Raw genomic sequence first — 22,269 nt, 5'->3', positions numbered from 1 at the left:
ACATGGGATTTAAAACAGTACTGTATTACAAATTGAGGATGCAATTCAGAAAATGTCTTGTTGCACAAAATCCCGAGAAGAATATGTCCATGATCATCAGGATTTCATTGGGGCAGTAGTAAAGGAAAAAGGTACTGGTGTGCAAGTGCTGTAGAATTATTAAGTATTACCTTATAGTTATGGTAAATATGTTTGAAAAAAAAATGTAGGCCTTGTGCTAGGGAGAGGTACATGAAATGCACTGACCTCTTAAAAAAAGGGATTTAATAACAAGGATACAAAGCTTAAACTAAGATATGTCATTTTTATAGATATAATAAAAATTGAACTATATCCTATTTAGAGAAGAATGTGGGGAAGTACCTGAAAAAAATCTTCTAATTACACCATATATAAAGTAAAAGCCTGAAAAACCCTGATTTTTGGACATCTGCATAGAACTCAAAAATTTCTAAAAATAACCCCTGAAAAATGAAATTAATAACCTGTGGAAAAACAGAGGCCCTAATTATATTTTTGCTTTGGGATTTATTGGGGATTCCAGCAGAGAGCCCCACAAGTCCTGGTCCTGAAAGAACGGTAAATTTAGGAAGGCTATGGGAGATGCCTTCTGACACGTGCTGTGGTAGAAAGAAGTCCAGAGAGGCAACAGCAAAGGGTCTGAAGCAAAAGACCTTAGCTACTGGTTATAGGGTCCATGGACTGGAATCCAGTGTAGTGGGAGGGCCTGGGTTCCTACCTGCCACTGGATGTCTATATCACATGACCTTCAAAAGGAGGTAAGGACAATTGAGAGCTCTGAGAGGAGAGTGTGAGGACCATGTGGCCCAAAACTGAGGCTGAAGAACTTTCATAAGGACATAAGACTGTTGTTTGTTGGACTTTCTCTTAACCTGGGAGAGGTGTGACTAAAATGTGACCAGGCCAGAGGGCTGAGTCATAAGAAGTGGTAGACCACTGCAAGGCCAGGGGGTGCTAGAGAGGAAAGAACTGGTATGACTCCTGTCATAAGTATAAAGGGAAGGGTAAACACCTTTAAAATCCCTCCTGGCCAGAGGAAAAGCCCTTTCACCTGTAAAGGGTTAAGAAGCTAGGATAACCTCGCTGGCACCTGACCAAAATGACCAATGAGAAGACAAGATATTTTCAAATGGGGGGGGGGACAAAGGGTCTGGGTCTGTGTGGGTGATGCTTTTGCCGGGGACAGAACAGGAATGGAGTCTTAGAATTTAGTAAGTAATCTAGCTAGATATGCGTTAGATTGTGATTTCTTTAAATGGCTGAGAAAATAAGCTGTGCTGAATAGAATGGATATTCCTGTCTTTGTGATTTAAGGTTTTGCCTAGAGGGATTCTGTGTGTGTTGAATCTAATTACCCTGGAAGGTATTTACCATCCTGATTTTACAGAGGTGATTCTTTTTACTTTTTCTTCTATTAAAATTATTCTTTTAAGAAACTGAATGCTTTTTTCATTGTTCTTAAGATCCAAGGGTTTGGGTCTGTGGTCACCTATGCAAATTGATGAGGTTTTTTTACCAAAACTTCCCCAGGAAGGGGGGGTGCAAGGTTTTGGTGAGGATTTTGGGGGGGGAAAGACGTTTCCAAACAGCTCTTTCCTAATAAAAAACCCGGTTAGACGTTTGGTGGTGGCAGCGAAAGTCCAAGGGCAAAAGGTAAAATAGTTTGTATCTTGGGGAAGTTTTAACCTAAGCTGATAAAAGTAAGCTTAGGAGGTTTTCAAGCAGGTCCCCATATCTGTACCCTAGAGTTCAGAGTGGGGAAGGAATCCTGACGACTCTCCTAGCAACAAGGGGATTAGACAGCGGTGAGTCCACGCTTCTACAGATGGCTTCTCTGTGATAGTCTTTCAGGAAGCATGCTTGACATCTAGTTGGCAATGTAATCTCTAGAATATACTGTAATAATCTTGCCTTGTTTGTTAGACATGTGTTTAGCATGTAGTACAAAATGGAGGTCCTAATACAAAACGGAGTTCACAAATTGATCCAACCATATCTCACTCTGTCACAGAGAGCTCCAGAGGAACTGTGTTTCTGAGGCACAATGCCTTTCTGGAGTTCCCCCAAGGCACTGTAGCTACATGGTGCTCCGTACTCAGAGGTTTGCCTAAAGGTAAAAATCTAGCCCAAAATAAAAATTCTAGGAGACTTCCCAAAAAATAAATACCAATATTGATGTTCACAGTGACAATAAATTTCCTAACAGTAGTAATGGCTAGATCACATTAGGTTCAGTTGTTTACTTCAGAGCAGCATACAAAAGTACAGATGCTTTCCAAAACTTATCTACAATTTTCATTAGGCACTCCCAAACTCAGAGTTTTTCATTGTGCAGCATTGTTTTTGCTGCATCAGGAATAGTTCAAGGAGAATGGCTTTTCGCACATTGTTTAGTTACTTTGCCTGGGCTTAGCAACACACTACCCTTCCATTTTCCCACAATAAGTACCTTCCTCTGAAGCATCTAACTGTTGTTTGGAGACAGACTACTGAGATAGATAGATCATCCGGTATTTCATTTAGTCTTGTCTATACCATGTGCTCTGGGAAAAGTGGGGTGGGGGAGAATCTCATACTAAAACTGTCTAATTGTTCAATATTATACCAGAGGAACAGGAATTTATCCTGACCTCAGCTGGCAATCGCCCCTTTACAGGTTTTCACATTCTTTATAGCTCTGAAAAAAACTTGCTCCTTTGAACAAGTTTAAAAACCCAGACCATTAGTCTACATGCTCTACTAGTAAGGTAAATATGGCTTCTCTCTTTCCTCAATATACATCATGAAAATAGATGCAATCTTTGGGATTTATGTGGACAAATTTGGCAGCTTGTTAATATTTTCTTGGATTTGGGACTCACTAAGAACAATGTCTTTTTTTAATGTTATTTTGGAAAGTCAAACCCTTTAAAAGTTTTTATTGAACAGTTTCTTGTATGTGGTTTCTTACTTACAGTGACTGCCATTTAAAAGGAAAATTGTGCAGAGATAAATTTATCTCACCATGAAATTACATTATAGGAAGATAAAAATATTGAGATCTACAAAGTCAATAATTTGATAAGATAAACATTTTCTTTAAAACCTTGTTATAGACCCTAAGGGCTAGATCCAGCAAATTAATCTGCATGGAGCTTTACGAATTGGGCTATCATTCATTTTATATGTATGTATGTAATATATAGCTGCATTGCCCATTCCTGGAAAACTAGAAATGAATGATAACCAGAATGTCTAATGATTACTGAGGTGTGAAGAGTTTTTACTGAACCTGTTAAACAATCAGTGTTTGAAACTAGGGTCTCAAAATCCCTCTCCACTTTGTCATTGCATGGCATATTAAACTTTGTTAGACATAGGTTCACTCTTTTACACATCCCTCTGGGAAATATTACTACATAATATATGTTTTTAATGTAACATACATTATTGCAGCTTACAATGAGCTACTAGCTAAGAAAATAAGATGCTTAAAATTCTGTTAACAAGTACAACACATGCATCTGAATTCATTCAGACATAACAGTACATACAACTGACAGCTGCTTAAAAATAAGAGAGAAAGGCACAGTCATTTGGTTATTACCTTCAGTTTTTTTCCCCTGAAGTATACAACTAGTTTTCTATTCATAGAAATATATCATCAAATGGCATTTCCCAGAATCATTTGATCTTTTGCTGTGTTGACTAAGAAACAGAGCTCTGTTGAAAAACTATTTAAATGGTACAGTACATAGGTTCTCATCGGAGAAAGGGAAGTGGGGAGTAGGGAATGAGTAAAAGCTGCATAGCTGAGAAATCCATAATGTTTGCATTATGAGGAGCAAAGTATATATATAGTCATTTACTACAAATGGGAAGTTTGGGAAGGAGATATAATGGTTATCAAGAAAGAATGCAATGATTTTTTGTTGTTCATTTTAAGTTTTCTGGTCATTTTTGGAAGATGTATACATCTTTATTGAAAAACAAATTAAAATGTTGACATTCCTACAGTAGATTTTTCTCGGGTAAAATAAATCTATTTATAAAGTGCAGTTGCATATGTGACTAAAGGTTTTAGGCACAATTTTGTTCAGAGGGTCTTTGCATATCATATTAATATCAAAGAAGGCATATAGTGTAATCCTATCTTAACCCCGCTTCCACTGTAGACACCAATGTATCATAGAATCATAGAATATCAGGGTTGGAAGGGACCCCAGAAGGTCATCTAGTCCAACCCCCTGCTCAAAGCAGGACCAAGTCCCAGTTAAATCATCCTAGCCAGGGCTTTGTCAAGCCTGACCTTAAAAACCTCTAAGGAAGGAGATTCTACCACCTCCCTAGGTAACGCATTCCAGTGTTTCACCACCCTCTTAGTGAAAAAGTTTTTCCTAATATCCAATCTAAACCTCCCCCATTGCAACTTGAGACCATTACTCCTCGTTCTGTAATGTAATTATATCTCCGGTAAGTCACAGTGATAGAAAAATGATCACAAACATTAATTGGTGTATATTTCCTGAGTATTGTTCAAAGCTTTCCTCCAACTCTTACATTTCACAATGTTGGGTCATTTTACATACCCTCTTGTATTGGTCAACAGTAACCAGAAGATGTTGTTTTCATAGGAAGTCAGTGGAGATCCCGCAAAGTGAGAGCATAACAAATTAATGACATTCATAAATTTATTTTGGATTTTAACCATATTTTGTTGTTCAATATTTAAGTTACTTGATTTCACTAACCAAGCATGTGCTTGATGCAAGAAATTTAATTCTTCCTGTGGCCAGTTGCCCAATGGAGCTGGAGCAAATGATGAGAGGATTAAGTGTAAAAGAGGTGTCAGGTTTATGATGGTGGAGGCTAAGGAATAGTGAAGCCTTGCTCTGCCATATCCCTTCCCTCCCCTATTCTCTCCTGCCATGACCCATCCCTGCCCCAGTATCCTCCCTCCCTTTCCCTCTGCCAGGTAGGGGTGATTCCAACACAGGAGCAGTGAAAGCTTCCTCCAGATTTACACTGACAGAGATTTCCCCTACACAGGGGAAATTCTCCAGTGCAAATCTCCAGCTGCTCTAAATCCAGGTGGAATAAAGTGAATTTGGTAAACCAGAGAATCCAGGTGCTAGTCTCTAATTTCTGTTAAATATATCATAGTTTGGGCTGTAATGCAGATTAGAACTTTCCAGTATGCTTGGGACATCTTTCATTTTCTCAACCATTTCTCACTTACAGAATCGCAGAAACAAAAGATGTAAAGATCTGTTACAGTCATTTAGTGTATGCTCTTGCTAATACTAGTTTGTATGCCAATGAAGTGTCTACTTTGTCCAGTCCATGTGTGACTGCATTGGGCACAATATCATCTCTGCCTTTACATGTCCTCTGATGCTCTATTTGAGCTAAATTTTAGTACAGGAACATCTTACTGCAGTTCTTTCATTAGACCTTGAACCTTAAACTCTTTTGTTGTTAACTAGGTGTTACTCTGAGCCTTATAACCACAGAGGAACTCTACTATATAAGATGACAATACTTTTAATGGACTAAAAAGACCAGATGAAGATGTCATTAATAAGTTATAAAGCAAGGATCTTCATTTTTTCCGCCAAGGGCTTCCCACCTAAAGATTATCTGGTTGTTAATGAAAGAGCAGAAAGTTGTATGGTAGGTGTCTTCCTTTTATTTGTCTGTCTGTCTGGATAATCTCATCTATCTCTCTCTAGCTATATTTTCTAGACTGAATTTCCCTCAGAATGTGTTTCCCAGTTCAGAAACTAGCCCAGGCTAACTGGAACTTCTAAATCCTCTAAAGATTTATGGATTTATACTATCCTATGCCATTCTATATCTTACACTAATTATAATTGGAGTGAGGCATAAATCATGGACAAAACTGGAAAATGTAAATGATTAATTTAGAAAACAGCAAACTTCAAAGGCTAATGGAAATATCATATTACCACTGTGCTCATTATACATATTCAGTACTGTAAATGGTTGATTATAAATTTATGAACAATAAAAATACATTAACCAGCATACATGAACTATATGTAGTTATTTGTTTTACATAAGTGTGACATTTTGTACTGAATTTTAATCATTCTGAGGTCTAGTAACCTCTGTAAATATCTCCTAAAATCAATTACAGAAGCCCTGGTTCCTGAGTCTCTTAAAACTACACTGAACAAAGCCCTCAAGAAAAAAACTGCAGTGAATAATTCTCCATTGGCAAAAGGATGGACAAGATAAAGGTCTAGGTCTTTTCCATCTTTAACTACTAGTATTCTACTATTCTGTAAAGTATCCAAGTGAGTTATATATTTCATTATATATGTCACTGAAGGACATGCTATAGGAAAGGTAGCTCTCAGCAGGAAAGTTAATGCAGTTCCCCTCCTGATGTAGTGTTCTCTGAAAATCATCTGTAAGGTCCTAGGATGGCTGATAACCTCCTTTCTGCATAGGCAGAGGCAGATATTGATCTGGCGAGCGTTATCTTGGCCACTGTAAGGTAAATCCCATTAGACAAAGGATAGGGCTCTGAAGGAAAGGTGTTTTTTTTCTTAGTTAGCTCATCCACTCTCAAATTTATATAGCAGATATTTCAATCCACACAAAACGTGGTGGGCAGAATTAATGTATTCAGATAAATGGTTGCAAAGACACCAGCGCTAACAGAGCATTGGGATTTGTTTTGTGATATTCAGTAGCTCAGCAGTTTCTCTGGAGCTCTGTATTGACAGAAAAGCAAGATACTAACTGCTCTAGCAACTTGCCCTGTCATCTTTAGACTGCTGAATTCTGTGAGTGTGTATAGTAATCAAAATATATGAAAGATGATAAAATATTTTCCAAATATGCTGAAGGATGTAGAAATAGAGTACATTTATCTCTTCATAAACTGGGTTGAATACAACTTGGAGCCCTTCATCCTGCCAGCCTTTGACTGCCTTCCAATAAAATCCAATGAGAAAATTAAGTCAACTATCAGATATTTTGTAAGAAATTAACTTCAATGCTTAGATTTGCCTCTACTAGCCCACACGGAGTAGGTCTAAAGAATATTGTTGGGCTAAAAAATACTGTAACTCAAACTTCATCCTAAATATTATTGGTATGCTAAATTCTACAAAACATTCATGGCCACTGTGAAAAAATAAGGGGCATCTCGCTGAAATACGATTTACTGGAAAATAAGATTTTGATTTAAAAAAAAAACCTTCCACAGTGTGTAGGGGTTGTTCTGTTCTGTTTTTCCCCAATTTCTAACTAGCCAATGCTTCATAACAGCTTTGTCTGGTGTTTTGCTCTTTCATTGTCATTTAATGCCCCATAGAGCCTTGAGTGCTATATCAGGGTAAAACAACCAGTTTAAGGACTTCCTGCCTGTCATGTGATTCAGCAATGGTTTAAAAGAAGGGGTATGTTCTTTTTCCAGGGTGGAGACTCCAGGGGAAAGGCCCATGTCAGAGGGATAATCTTCAGGCAAGGGCCTGAAAGAGACATAGATATGGCCCTATTCTTTCCTGGGTAGGTGAGGGAACCCACCAGCTTACAAGTTGCTATGACTTCACTTCTAGCTTTTAACTTCTCCAGACCATTAATAGATCTGAAAGGGAACTGATGATCAAATGGAGTAGCTCCGAGAGTATGCCAAAAGCTGCCAGGAAATTCATCTTGTAGAGCAAGTCTGACTTTCTTCAGAAAAATGTTCTAACTACATACTATGTAGAGACTGCATGCTGTTGGACTTGCATGTTATGCCTTAGGGACTTCAACAGGTTACATCACTTTTTAACCAAAATGTATTTACTCTCTTCCACATTTTGTACTTCATATTTCAAAGACAGCTTTGCCCTGCTGAGGTGATTCTATCCACTTATCTTTTTGGCTTGTGCATGACAACTGCAGTGCCAATTCATCAGTCCTTAAGAAGGATGTGAAACAGAGAACGCATATTTATGCTCCTTTTTCTTTAAGAAAATAAACAACTTTCTAGATAGAAATTCTGCCCACATCAAAGCAGCATATTTCATCCAAATGTCCAAACCTAGAGATAATGACTGGTACTGTACATCATGCATTTTGTTCACTTTACTTGCATCTAAACTAGTGCTGACATCTTGGATGTCATAATTCTTGCAAGTAACTTCTCAAGGGAATATACATTATACAGGCAATGCTGATGCCATTACATCTTTCTCAGAACAGTTTATTTCCTAATAATGTGAAAAATACACTCTTCCCAATTAAGAACACGCCCCAGTTAGTAATTTAGATTGAAGTGAGACCAGGATGGAGCTCCTAGAGAATAATTAATAGACATCCCAATTACTATCTCTCCTAGAAAGAACAGGAGTACTTGTGGCACCTTAGAGACTAACAAATTTATTAGAGAATAAGCTTTCGTGGGCTACAGCCCACTTCATCGGATGCATAGAATGGAACAAATAGTAAGAAGAAATATATATACATACAGAGAAGTGGGCTATAGCCCACGAAAGCTTATGCTCTAATAAATTTGTTAGTCTATAAGGTGCCACAAGTACTCCTGTTCTTCTTGCGGATACAAACTAACACGGCTGCTACTCTGAAACCTATCTCTCCTAGGTTCATCTAAGGCTGGTCAAAACATTTTGTAGAAACTTTCTTTTTGAGGGAAATTGGGTTTTCCACTAAGGAAAAATAATCATGGGAAGTCCTTGAAAATATTCAGTCTTTCGTCAGAAAACCAAAAGCACCAGACCAAAAAACTGTCAGTTTTCAGTTTGCCAAAAACTGAGAGTTTTTTGTTTTTGTTTTTTTTCAATGAAAGTTGAAATTTTCATTAGGGGCAAAAATTCCAGTCAGTTCTAAGCTCACCCACCCTCTTGTCTTCCTTTCTGATTAGTGATCTCATCAGTGTGGACGATGTAGTTACACAGAACACTTGTGTGAGAAAACAGCAGTCCTATAAATTCTGAGTTGCATGAACCTTAACAAAATTCCTTCAATCCAAACAATCTTTGAAATAAAATATGACAAACTTCAGTAAATTATTTCATACAGTTCCGTATGTTTTCTTTAATTTGGTGATCATCAGGATATTTGAATTGTTTATAAATAATAATTTACTCCATTTAAAATCATTTTTCTCCTTTAACTGATTCATTCAAAATCTAGTTTTTACAGTGGCAACACACTGTAGTGACAATTCTGGTGTAATAAAATTATGTTATGGCACAATGATCAGATAAAGCAGCAGAAAAGATGGGTGAATTTATAAGAAAAGAGTTTGTTTGCACACAGATCCCTTGGTAATCAGCAGCAATGGGAAAGAAAATCCAGAATGTAAACAAACATTCACTACAAACAGATTCAGATAAAATATATTTCATATTGTATAGTTTTCAATAAAGTGTCTGTGGTCTTTTAAAGGTAAGAAGAATAACTGTTGCCAAAACTTTAATTTAAGTTGGTTTAAGTGCTTTTGACTTATTTCTAAAATTATTTTTCAAAACAGATTTTGCATAGTGTATGTTCAGCAGACTTATCCCAATATTTTTACAAATACAGTGGTCACTGTTAAAATGTCATAATCTTTCAACATTCGTTTCTGGGATACCTTAATTTTCCATCTATACGTAAAATAAAAAAATAGATTTACATTTCTTTTACATGTTAATGGGCCTGGCTAGAAAACAGGAATTCCATTTTGGGAAAAATTTTGAGGTTTTGAAATTTGGTTTTGTTCTAATGCAGAACAAAAACTAGATCTTTTGAATTTTATTTTATTATTATTATTAATTTATTTATTATTTGTGAAATGAAGACCCAATCGACAGCAGTTCAGAGCAAAGACTTGATTCTGGGTATCCCACATCTCTCTCTCTCTCTCACTCTCTCTCTAGTTTTGATGAGTAATTCCATCAAAACCAATACATTTCTATAAAAGGTTTTAGTTCTGTCGAATCGACATATTTTGATAAACATTTTGTCAAAAAAATTCCTGACCAGCTTCATCTATTTACAGTGATCAGAGTCTGTGCATATCTTCCAAGTGATGTATAATCATTAGTCCTCTTAGGGGCATAGGTAAGTAAGGAATGGTGTGACTCTCAGGCCTGGTCTAAACTAGAAAAGTAGGTTGGTTTAACTTTGATGATCAGGGGTGTGAAAAATCCACATCCCTGAGCAGTGTAGTTAAGTTGATCAAAGTCCCTGTGTAGATCGTGCTCAATTTACAGAAGTCTTCTATTAGCCTGGCTACCACCCCTCATGGAGGTGGAATATTTACGCCAATGGGAAAATCTCTCCAGTCGGCATAGGCAGTGTCTGTTCTGAAGCACTAGAGCTGTAGTGTTTTAAATGTAGACAAGCCCTAAAACATTAAGGACATAAGATCTCAAAGTTGCACACTTTGCAGTGGGATCATGCCTTTCATCTATTTAAATACAGTATTTAATATTTCCTTTCCTAAATACCTTAGAATATCTGATCTGTTATCTGTGAAACATGATAATTTCAGGTAAGCCTTAGGAAGGTCAACCAGTACAGTACATTTCTTGCCATGAGAGCCATGAGTTTGCTTGTAGCTTGGGGAATCATTTTATATTCACTTTGCAGCTGTAGAATGGGCATTTCATCATTGCACAGCTTCTCTAGACTTGATGGGGTTTGTTTACTTTAGGTATGCATATTATAAAAGCTATACACACCCTTTCTCCCCATAAAACTTCCCCAGACTACCAAATGGCTACAATTATATTAAATCAAGCTATCTTCAACTTAAAGCAAGTACCAATGGAGGGAGATGAGCTATGGTATGTAAAGGAAAGATGGAGATTGAAAAGTCATTAACATTACTTGCTGCCATGTTGGTGGGTGTCGAAGAGCACTAGCAGATGGAGTTTATTTTCAGTGTTTAAACATTTTATTGTTCAGTAGAGAGCCAGGAAATATTTCCCTAAAGATGTCAAGGGATAGCAGGATGGTCATTAATAGCTGTGCTCAAAGCAGGAAGAAAAGTCAGTCAGGAATCCTTGTAAGGTTGGAGTGCAAACATGATCTGAAGAGCAAAGCATTCTTATGGAAAAGCAAGAGGGAGTACTTTAGAAAAAGCCCAGACAGGCTCTCAAGTTAACTCTTTTCTTCTCACCTTCACTGCCAAATGGCAGCTCATTCCTTCTGAATGAGTTTGTACAATGAAAAATTAAAGGAGCAACACTGGACAAAAATTTTCAAATATTAGTGTCTAAAGTTAGGTGCTAAACTGCGTAATTAGGCACCTATGTGAATGACCTTATTTTCAGAGAGGCTGTGCACCTACAGCTCTCAAATGTTTCATTGATCTCTTCTAAACAGTAAAGCATTTAAGAATATGGAGATTTAACTTTACATACTCTGTTTGGGCATCTATGAACATCAACAGTTGAAGTTTGTACATGCCACTAAGAGTTTTATGGGAGTTGTATGTCCCCAACAACAGCTACAAAGTATTCTCAGGGTAATTCAGACTGGCACAAAGCTCCCTTATGTGGAATAAGGGCTGGTCCTTTGAATATGCATTAATAGTTACTTCATAGTGACAGAATCCCATGCACACAATATGTTTGATACATAAACCACAGTATGAAAGTTTTGGGGCATCATTAGTTCAAGACTGTCAATCTGATAATCCCAAAAATGTGTTTTTACCATAACTTGTCCCTTTGTCCTTTCTGGCAAGCCCTGCAGGCTGCAGGGGACTGAAACTGATACAGTTCAGTCCCGTCTCAGCTCATAACAAAGCGTGGTGATGGGGTAGTCAGAGGAAGTCATTCAGGTTAGTTTGCCCAGCTGAAGAGCTTGGGTTTTAAGATTATAGCATCTGATGTTTTGGAGTACTGACTGCTTTTATTATCATGGAGGTGTTTCTGTTCTACACAGGTTCTTTTACTGCCCTCATTACCACAATGTCCAAATGTCTTCCAGTTAAGTGATATGCCTAAGATCTGTTACATGTGGCATATTCTTTCTCTCATCATTTCCCCAGAGGGAGAATTGTGTGTGCAGTAAAATGGTTGGTTTACAATATGTACATGCTGCTATGTGTTAATATTAGAGAAGGCAGGTCGAAGAAGCGCACCTTACCTGTGAAGGAGAAGGTGGTGAGATTTGTGATGGGTCTTAGTTCCTGTTTGAGTTCAATCCGGGTCTGGGACCAGGCCCCTAAAAAGCTTCATCTCCTGCACAAATAAGCTTTACACTTGTGGTACAAAGGTGCATTGAGGTTGTGAACTGCCATCCTTGACAACATCTCATTAAAACAGTGACCATATGCTGGATGTAAAGTGTAAAGACATTAGAACCAGTATTTAGTACGCTGATTTAAACTGTTCTCTTATTCAGTCAAAAAGCTTTTCAGTCATTTTTTTAAAAATGCCACAGGAATTTGCTCCTTCTGATGATGGAGTCTGAAAGGATAGCCACTAGTTAATGTGGCAAAGTCTTATATCTGGTGGAGGTCCTGCAGAAGCCATTGGTTTACCAGATGCAATAGTCAACACGAAATGGCAGGATAAAATCACCAACAGAGAGGTTCTTAAAAGGGCAAATTTACCAAGGATGACAGGCCTGCTCAAGCAAAGATGACTGCGCTGGCTGGGCGATCTGAGGTATCAAAGTCCATGACAGAAGCTGGCTCCTACAGCTTGAAGAGAAAAGAGCCTGTAGGAAGTGAGCAGCTCCCAACCAAGATACAAACATTTCCGATAAAGTGAGCTGTAGCTCACGAAAGCTTATGCTCAAATAAATGTTATTTATTTAAGGTGCCACAAGTCTGCCTTTTCTTTTTTGCGGATACAGACTAACACAGCTGCTACTCTGAAACCAAACGTTTGCAGTAACTGCCAAATATCATGCAAATCTCGGATTGGACTAGTCAGTCACATGAGACATTGCAAACCATCTACATCATAGGCTGCAATTCCCACCATCTATCACAGACTAAAAGATTTGCCAACAATGTTATTTAAACCACTTGATTTCATCTCCATTCAAAGTATGGGAAAAATCTGTATGTGCCAAACTGAAAGGATTAAAAGTGGTAGAGAAGAAAAGAATTTTAGGCTGGGAGAGGTTGCAAGTGCTTTGAAGGATAGGATTGAAATTCAAAATGATCTGGACAAACTGGAGAAATGCTCAGAAGAAAATAAGATGAAAGGCAATACAGACAAATGCAACGTACTCCATTTAGGAAGGAACAATTAGTTGCACGCCTACAAAACAGGAAATGACTGCCTCGGAAGGAGTATTGCAGAAAAGGATCTGGGGATCATAGTGGATCACAAGCTAAACATGAGGCAACAGCGTAACACTGTTGCAAAAAAAAAGGAAACTCCAGTCTGGGTATTAGCAGGAGAGTTGTAAGCAAGACACAAGAAGTAAATCTTCTGCTCTGCTACACGCTGACTAGGCCTCAACTGGAGTATTGTTTCCATTTCTGGGTGCCACATTTGAGGAAAGCTGTGGACAAATTGGAGAGAGTCCAGAGAAAAGCAACAAAAATGATTAAAGGTCTAGAAAACATGACCTATGATGGAAGATTGAAAAAAAAAATTAGGTTTGTTTAATCTGGAGAAAAGAAGACTAAGAGGGGACATAAATTTTCAAGTACATAAAAGGTTGTTATAAGGAGGAGGGGGGGAAAATGATTCTCCTTAACCTCTGAGGATAAGACAAGAAGCAAGGGTGGTTTAGTTTGGACATTAGGAAAAACTTCCTAACTGTCAGGATGATTAAGCACTGGAATAAATTGACCAGGAAGGTTGTGGAATCTCCATCACTGAAGATTTTTAAGAGCAGGTTAGACATGTGTCACAGATGGTCTAGATAATATTTAGTCCTACCATGAGTGCAGGGGACTGGACTAGAACACCTCTTGAGGTCCCTTCCAGTCCTACGATTCTATGACTCTGTTCTAGCAGAGCATGACAAACAATGGGGAGAAAAATTAAATGGACAGTGCTAAGCAATTATTATTTTTATTTCATCACAATGAACCTGCTTCTTCCACTCTTATGTTGAGTAGTACCTTACTCTGCAAGTCACCTTGTTGATATCAGTAGGGCTGAACTGCTACAGTGTGTGATTAAAAGTAGCAAAATCAGGCTCAATATAAGCATTCTTATGGAAATTAATAAATGCTTAAGGCTATTAAATCTGTTGTAAAACTAAGCTGAAAAAGAATTAAATGGATTACAACATTCTGAGCAAAACAGGAAGAGTTGGCATCACTATTGTACTCAAAGGATTATAAATGTGAAGGAAGATAATGATGGTAAGAATGGAGGCACAATTTTTTAGCCAGATGGATGGATTTCTAAATATGAGAAAAGAACATGTAAATAAATCTAAATTAAAATTAGATGTTTATACTTCAGAGTGGAGCAAGGCAGACAGAGCATCCACACATTATTGTTCCCTTGCTGCTCCATTGATCTTTTCAGTTTTCATCTAATATTCCAAACTTTCCCTAGCTTCTCACCCAAGGCCACCTTTTTTCAATCGGCAGCAGTGAGAAGTCAAAGGCACAACTACTTATACCAATTCCCCACTGTAAGCATTGGCAGCTACACTAGGGAACCAAGCTTTCCCTTTCCTATGTTGGTGTCTCTGAAGACACCCCTTAGGGGAATTTACAGTGAGTGAGAAATCTGTCACAACGACAAGCCCAGGGGAAATGTTTAGGAAAGTCCTCTATTCTTCTTAGTATTCCAGTGTGATTTATAGGTTTGTGGCATTAACACCCAACACACACCTTTGGGGATATGTAAATCTGATAAATACAAATAACTTCAGTACAGTATGAAAACAACATACCATCACTGTACAGGACCAGTTTTGACAAGGGTCACTTCAATGAAAGATTTTAGGAAAATGGAACATGGAAGATATATTTGTGCCTTATTTGCTAGGACATTGGGGCACTAGTAAATTAGTTTATGGTAACTCTTGTATGTGCGTGTGCATATGTGTGTATCAGTCTCTCTCTCTCTCACACACACACTCACACCCACCTCTGTATTTTGTAATATTTTCTTCCTACTTGGTTCCATAAAAGTTTAAATTATAGGGAAATATTTTTAAAAGTAAAAAAGATGGACAAAATAAACTCTAAAATAAACCTGGACACATTTTCATAAGAGATTAATGAGGCAGTCTGAGTTTAGAAAGGAAAAGAAGGAGTACTTTGTGGTGTGAATATATATTGTTAAAAAATTATATTTAGAGAGATGCAAATAGCACACTTTTTGCACAGAACCTTGCTAGAGTGTTTCTTTCAAGGATCTTCCAGAAACACATTCAGTAATAATGATGATACTTGGCTATAAGAAATGAGCACTATACATGACTCATAGATAGCCTGTATAATGTGCAAAAATGACTACTAATATGTAGGCTACAGGGACTAGATCCTTAGCTTGTGTAAATCAATGTAGCTCCATTCAGGGGAGCTGATTTATACTAATTGGGGATCAGATTCTCTAGACAAATATTGCCAGTCTGCATTGCTCTTCGTATTTCAGAGGTCATAGAGGACAATGCAGTAGCATTTTACATCTTCAGATTTCAAGGCAAGTACTTAACATGCATCTATTTACTGGATACACAAACACTTCATGACTGCTCAGAAGTCTGTGAAATAACTACTCCTCTGAGGAGTGTTAAAAACAAACAAAATTGAATAGCTGTTTAGTCAAGTAATTACTTACACTGACTGTCCCCTCCCAGGCACAAACATTGGTGATTCCAAGAGAGCCCAAATTTACTGACCTTTAAGTCATCAGATCCCAATCTATTTACTCAAATTTCTGCTGAGTGGGGAAATTCTTTCTTCTTGGTTGGGTAGGAGAGTTCCTGACATTTTTGCCAGTTTGGTTATATTTTGTATATATTTTAGAATCTTTGAGTGTCTCTGTAAAAAGAATATTATTAATGTATAACTCAAGCCCTCAAAAGGCACCCAGAAATGTTCTGCAAATTAGTAATGGTTTTACAATGCTAGATCTCAGTCAATTTAACAAAGAAAAAGTAGGCACTGGTACAGTGAGTTGTCATCTTTCTAAACCAATATTAGGATATTGAAGGCTCAGGGTCTGGTTCTGGTGAATTGGCTGTGCCAACATAGAAATGTGATTGACTGCTCTAGCTTGTACAATGTTTGCAACAGGCAGTGGAACAGCTTGGGGGGATGGTGTTATATGTTTTTTTCAAATTTATGTTACATTAAACAAGAGCTTCATTTCCAAGCTCTGGGCAAATGTTTAACAATACTAGTCATAAAATAAACAGACTCTGTAAATTACCCAAAGATAACAGTACCTCAGCTGCAACATAAATACCTTGCTAAATTGGGCTATAAGTCACAATTGGATTACAGTCAGTTTAATCTACTGGCTTCTTGTTACATTTAGTTGATTTCCTTAAGGGCCTGATTCTGTAAAACATACTACTGAGGGCATGTCTACAGTTCCCTCCAGAGTGATCGATACAGCAGGGGTCGATTTTATCGCATCTAGTGAAGATGCGATAAATCGACAGCTGAGCACACTCCCGTCAACTCCGGTACTCCACTGGAGTGAGAAGCGTAGGCGGACTCAATGGGGGAGCGTCGCAGTTGACCTACCACAGTGAAGACACCGTGGTAAGTAGCTCTAAGTATGTCAACTTCAGTTACGTTATTCATGTAGCTGAAGTTGCCTAACTTAGATCGATCCCCACCCCCTAGTGTAGACCAGGCCTAAGCAGAGTGCTTCCTACTGTGAGTAGTCACACTTCTTTAGTACTGGTCCCAAGTTGTCTTTTGGCTGATATTTCTCTTCTGTTGGCTAGCTGACTGTCTTCTTATCCAGTGAATTAGTCTCCATCTGATTTAACAGATTGGTTTCTGGACGATGAATGTGCCTTCCTGACAGACCAATTAGCTATTGGTTCATCTGACTAACTGAATGCTGCCTAGCCATGCTATTGGCAGTGGAGAACCAGGAAAATATTGCATTTGTTCATTTCATTAAATGTTTTCTCCAAATTTTTTTTTTTTGTAAAGCGTGGGTAGTTTATTGATATTCCTCTTCACATTCTAACATATATAACTCATGCCATGAACTCTTGACGTATTATTCATATATGCTTACAAATGGGGACAGACATATTTTACAGTACAACACTGAGATTAATTTGTAATAGCGTTCCGTCACTTGATCTTGTCAGACTATTTTGCCAGATAATGTAAGTAATGCCGTTCGAAACAAACTGGTTGTTGTTTTTTGCAGGAAGTTTAAAAATACTTCTGGTTAAATTGGGTGTAAAATTGGTTTCAATTTCACTGGTGGAGACCATCCCAGCCTTTACTTAAAGAAATGAGTCTGTGCTCTGTAGCTGGAGAATACCTCTTTGCATTAGATGTGTTGTCTTATGCATTAAAAGTTTAATCAAGGTCCCTTCTGCCCATCCCTGTTGGCTCTCCAGCTGGTAACTGAAGATCACATTGCACTTTTTCAGAAAGATTATGGAATGAATCCAGTGGCTTGGCCAACATTCCCGCTCTTACTAAAGAAAGTAATAATATCCAAGGTTATGCACTAGCTGTTAATAAGGTCATACAATAGAGTTTCTGTTTGCCTTCAACCTTTGCTGTAACCACAGTTAATTCAGTCATTTTTATAAAGCACTTGGTGATAACTTGACTATGAATGGCACTGTGTAAAACCACACTTTATTCAGACGAGAGAGATCCATGAGTTGCTATAAATATATGTATATAATATGGAAAGAAAACTTATTTTATATATAGTGTCTGTTGCTTCTTTTATGGAGACCACCATGCTGAGTGATATGTATTCCATTCATCCTGCTAACTTAGATTTGTTTATATTTACCAAAAAGAACGAGAAGTACTTGTGGCACCTTAGAGACTAACAAATTTATTTGAGCATAAGGTTTCGTGGGCTAAAATCCACTTCATCGTGGGTTTTAGTCCCCGAAAGCTTATGCTCAAATAAATTTGTTAGTCTCTAAGGTGCCACAAGTACTCCTTGTTCTTTTTGCTGATACAGACTAACACAGCTACCACTCTGAAACTTATATTTACCAATATCCCAGTAGTTGCTGAATGTTCTATCCCAGCCAACCACTGTTTACCACGGACTTTGACTCCAGGTGAGAAATCATGAGAGACCTCCTGTGAAATGACACCAGTGTTTGTTGCCAGGAAGAGTGTTAAAAGAAGTGAGTTGATTATTGCTTATAGTATCATGGGCTACAGGCCAGTGGATCAAAAGAGGTAATATTTATTTCAGTTTCCAGAGGGGAGCTTGCCAACCATTTCAGCAATGTTCATTAAATACTCTTTGGCACTAACTTCAAGGGGCAATTCCAGATGCATCTGATCGACCATTCCTGTAAAGAACGGGGAGATGAAGTAGTCTTTCTGGGATCGTGAGTATTTTAGCTGTTTCATTCATACCGGGCTAAACTAAGTGTGCCACAGGCAGGCTAGTTTACAAGCATGGCAATCATTGTGTAGAGAATGTGTGCATAAATCTAAGGATCGAAAATGCAATATAAGAGCTAAATATTACTGTTTAAGTAAAGGGGAAGAACTGGAGAGGAAAATAAGCAAACTCTGCATTTTATTTATTTATTATTAGTTACTAAAGTGTATTTTGACATGAGAACTTAGAGTATCCAAGAAAGCTTTTGGCTACCTCTTTTAATAAAAATGTAACTCTTTCATATAGACACCTTTACATTAACTTCTACTTCAACAGAGGTTGGTTTAATTATGTGACAGTATGTTTATGGCACGCTTTCAAAATGGACCTGATTTGGCACTATTTAATGCATTGAAAGTTTTGTTATTGACTTCAATTGGAGGCACGGGCATGCACAGGAATTTAAATTTGGAGGAGCTCTGTGACCCTGACACAGCCCCAGGGCCGTAGGAGCTCTGTGACCCCCTGATTATTGCGGGGGGAAGAGATATGCCCCAAATTGCTCCCCTCCCCCTGAGCAAGCCCCTGGTTGGAGCAGACACACTTCTTAAATTAACAAAAGCAGGTCTGGAAGCACTTTTGAATGTAACTAGAGTTTAAATTTACTTTTAAATCACATTTTGTTGAAAAATATAATGTTTGTCTCATGCACCCCCCCCCATTTTCCAAGTAGCTCTAGTTCTAATTGGTTTAAAAGGTAGCTGCAAAGAGCAGGTTGATTAAAGTTGCAGTTTAGAGGCCTTGGAAGTCCTTTTTTTTTATTTTTCTGAATGATAAATTAGGACACAGGAGGCTAGTGTTATATAAGAGCTAGGTAGTAAGATCTACAGGCCTGAGTCAAAACCCAGTGAAGTTAAAGTGAGTCTTTCCATGGACTGCAATGGGCTTTGGATCAGTCCCTAACAGATTATTTTTCCCCTCCAAGCTACTGTCATTTTAGTAGGAAGCCACAAAAAAACACAGTGAGCTCAGTCAGGTGGTGTTGGTTTGGTTACACCTGAACCTAAAATTCCAAGTAAATCTGAAGGAATGGAACACATGTAAACAAAACCTCTGGTTTAAGTTTAGAAAAAATGCCAATTTTCATGCAGCCCTAAAATTCACTCAAATTTTAGCATTCTAGCAAAAGTATGATGTAGGTAAGAGAGGATAACACTAATAACATTTCAGGTGGCCTAGTTATTGGAAAAAGCCTTAACAATTTCTCTCTATTAGCCTATTACCAACTGTACTTATACCAGGCTGCTTATCTCATGACCTAATCATTCGCAACTCACAGTGCCAGGCTTCTGCAATGGAGAGAGAGAATTGTTGTACAATTAAGTTGTCATACTCCAATCCTAATATTAAACAAGTTGGCAAATATTTACTAAGTTTCCTTTTCTAATAGGGTTACAGATATTAACCTTCATAAAGTTTCAAACCATATGATTTATCCAATAAGCACACTTCAAATACATTCATTTATTTGTTTCACATGTATTCCTTTTTAAAAAGCAGAGCCAAGGGTTAACCAACCAGGGGACCAGTTGCCAGAGGGAGTCCAATAAACTTAAAGAAGTCAGTCTGAACAAAGATGTCTTGTATCATGCCCTAAAAGTAGCAAGACTCTGACTTTAATAGAAAACTAGCAGAAGGGAATTCCAATATTCAGGGTCTGATTCTGTGAATTTCCTCCTCAAGCGCACACACACATTGAACCCTGAGGATTAACAAGTGACACTTTCCCAATGATTGCAGCTTTTGGGAAAGAAGCAATCTTATAGACTCATAGAATGGTAAGGCTGGAAGGGACATCTAGAGGTCTTCTAGTCCAGTCCCCTGCACTCAAGGCAGGACTAAGTATTTTCTAAACCATCCCTAACAGGTATTTGTCTAACCTGCTCTTAAAACTCTTCAGTGATGGAGATTCCACAACCTCCTCTATCTTCTTGATAGCTGAGTCCTAAACAACCTGGGACTTTAACACTAATGACTAAGACACTTGAATTGTACCAGACATGAATTGGGGGATAACATGGAGCAAGGAGCAACTTTATGATGTGCTTTTTAATTCTCTGTCCTACCTATACTAGAAGGTAGGCAGCTCACCTGAAGAATCCTGGTGTCCCATAATAGTAGCCTCAGTAGTGACTTTTAGAATCATAGAATATTAGGGTTGGAATAGACTTCAGGAGGTCATCTAGTCCAATCCCCTGCTCAAAGCAGGACCAACACCAACTAAATCATCCTAGCCCAGGCTTTGTCAAGCTGGGCCTTAAAAACCTCCAAGGATGGAGATTCCACCACCTCCCTAGGCAACCCATTCCAGTGCTTCACCACCCTCCTAGTGAAATAGCGTTTCCTAATATCCAACCTAGACCTCCCCCACTGCAACTTGAGACCATTGCTCCTTGTTCTGTCATCTGCCACCACTGAGACCAGCCCAGCTCCATCCTTTTGGAACCCCACTTCAGATAGATGAAGGCTGCTATCAAATCCCCCCTCATTCTTCTCTTCTGCAGACTAAACAATCCCAGTTCCCTCATCCTCATAAGTCATGTGCCCCAGCTCCCTAACCATTTTCATTGTCCTCTGCTGGACTTTCTCCAATTTGTCCACATCCCTTCTGTAGTGGAGGAACCAAAACTGGATGCAATACTCCAGGTGTGGCCTCACCAGTGCCAAATAGAGGGAAATAATTACTTCCCTCGGTCTGCTGGCCATGCTCCTACTAATACAGCCCAACATGTCGTTGGCCTTCTTGGCAATGAGGGAACACTGCTGACTCATACCCAGCTTCTCATCCTCTGTAATCCCCAGGTACTTTTTTGCAGGACTGCTGCTTAGCCAGTCGGTCCCCAGCCTGTATCGATGCATGGGATTCTTCCTTCCTAACTGCAGGACTCTGCACTTGTTCTTGTTGAACCTCATCAGATTTCTTTTGGCCCAATCCTCCAATTTATCTAGGTCCCTCTGGACCCTATCCCTATCCTCCAGCATATCTTCCTCTCCCCACATCTTAGTGTCATCTGCGAACTTGCTGAGTAGTCCAGCATAGAGGTGTGAGAGAGGTGTTTGCATCTGAGAGGAAAAGATATAATATTTTGTCCATACAGGCTGTGAAAAAGCATTACTGGCACAGTAATCGGGGAGCAGAGATGAGTCCAATAAGACTCCCAAGACTCTGAAACACCTTGACAATTGGCAGATAAGCATCCTTGGCTGAGGAATGAGTTGAAGCCCCTGCCAAATTGCTCCAAATGTTAAGAATTTTAGAACTAACATTCCTAACACCAAGATATTTGACTCTGAAACCAGATGGAGGCAGTATAGGTTAGTGACCTGGGGGTTAGGTTTGAGGTAAATCTGTGAAGCAGTGTGTGGAGGCTTGTACTGTTGGTTCCCACACTGTCCCTGTTCTTTGGATAATACAACATTTCAATTTCCAGGCCTGTTAATTTGGCCCTTTTCATAAGCATTATTATTTACTTTCAAAAGAAAAAAAGTAAGAGTAACAAAAATTCATAAGCAATAAAAATTGTGGTTCACACAAGAATTTGAGTCAGTTACTTCTCAGAAAACATATCTTTGATCATATAGCTCTGCACCATAAAGGTATTTTGCAAATTGTTAGGGTCTTTAGGCACTAAGGCAATTTCAACTCAACTATTTCCTCTGTTAAATCTTAAGGGAAAAATGTCTTGGCACCAAAATAAAAGTTGTTTATGCTAATAGAAAAAAATGTGTGTAGCTATTTGAA

The sequence above is a fragment of the Dermochelys coriacea genome, chromosome 2, assembly GCF_009764565.3.
Source record: "Dermochelys coriacea isolate rDerCor1 chromosome 2, rDerCor1.pri.v4, whole genome shotgun sequence".
NCBI lineage: Eukaryota > Metazoa > Chordata > Testudines > Dermochelyidae > Dermochelys > Dermochelys coriacea.
The sequence above is the reverse complement of the archived record's forward strand: the minus strand, read 5'-3'. Positions refer to the sequence as shown.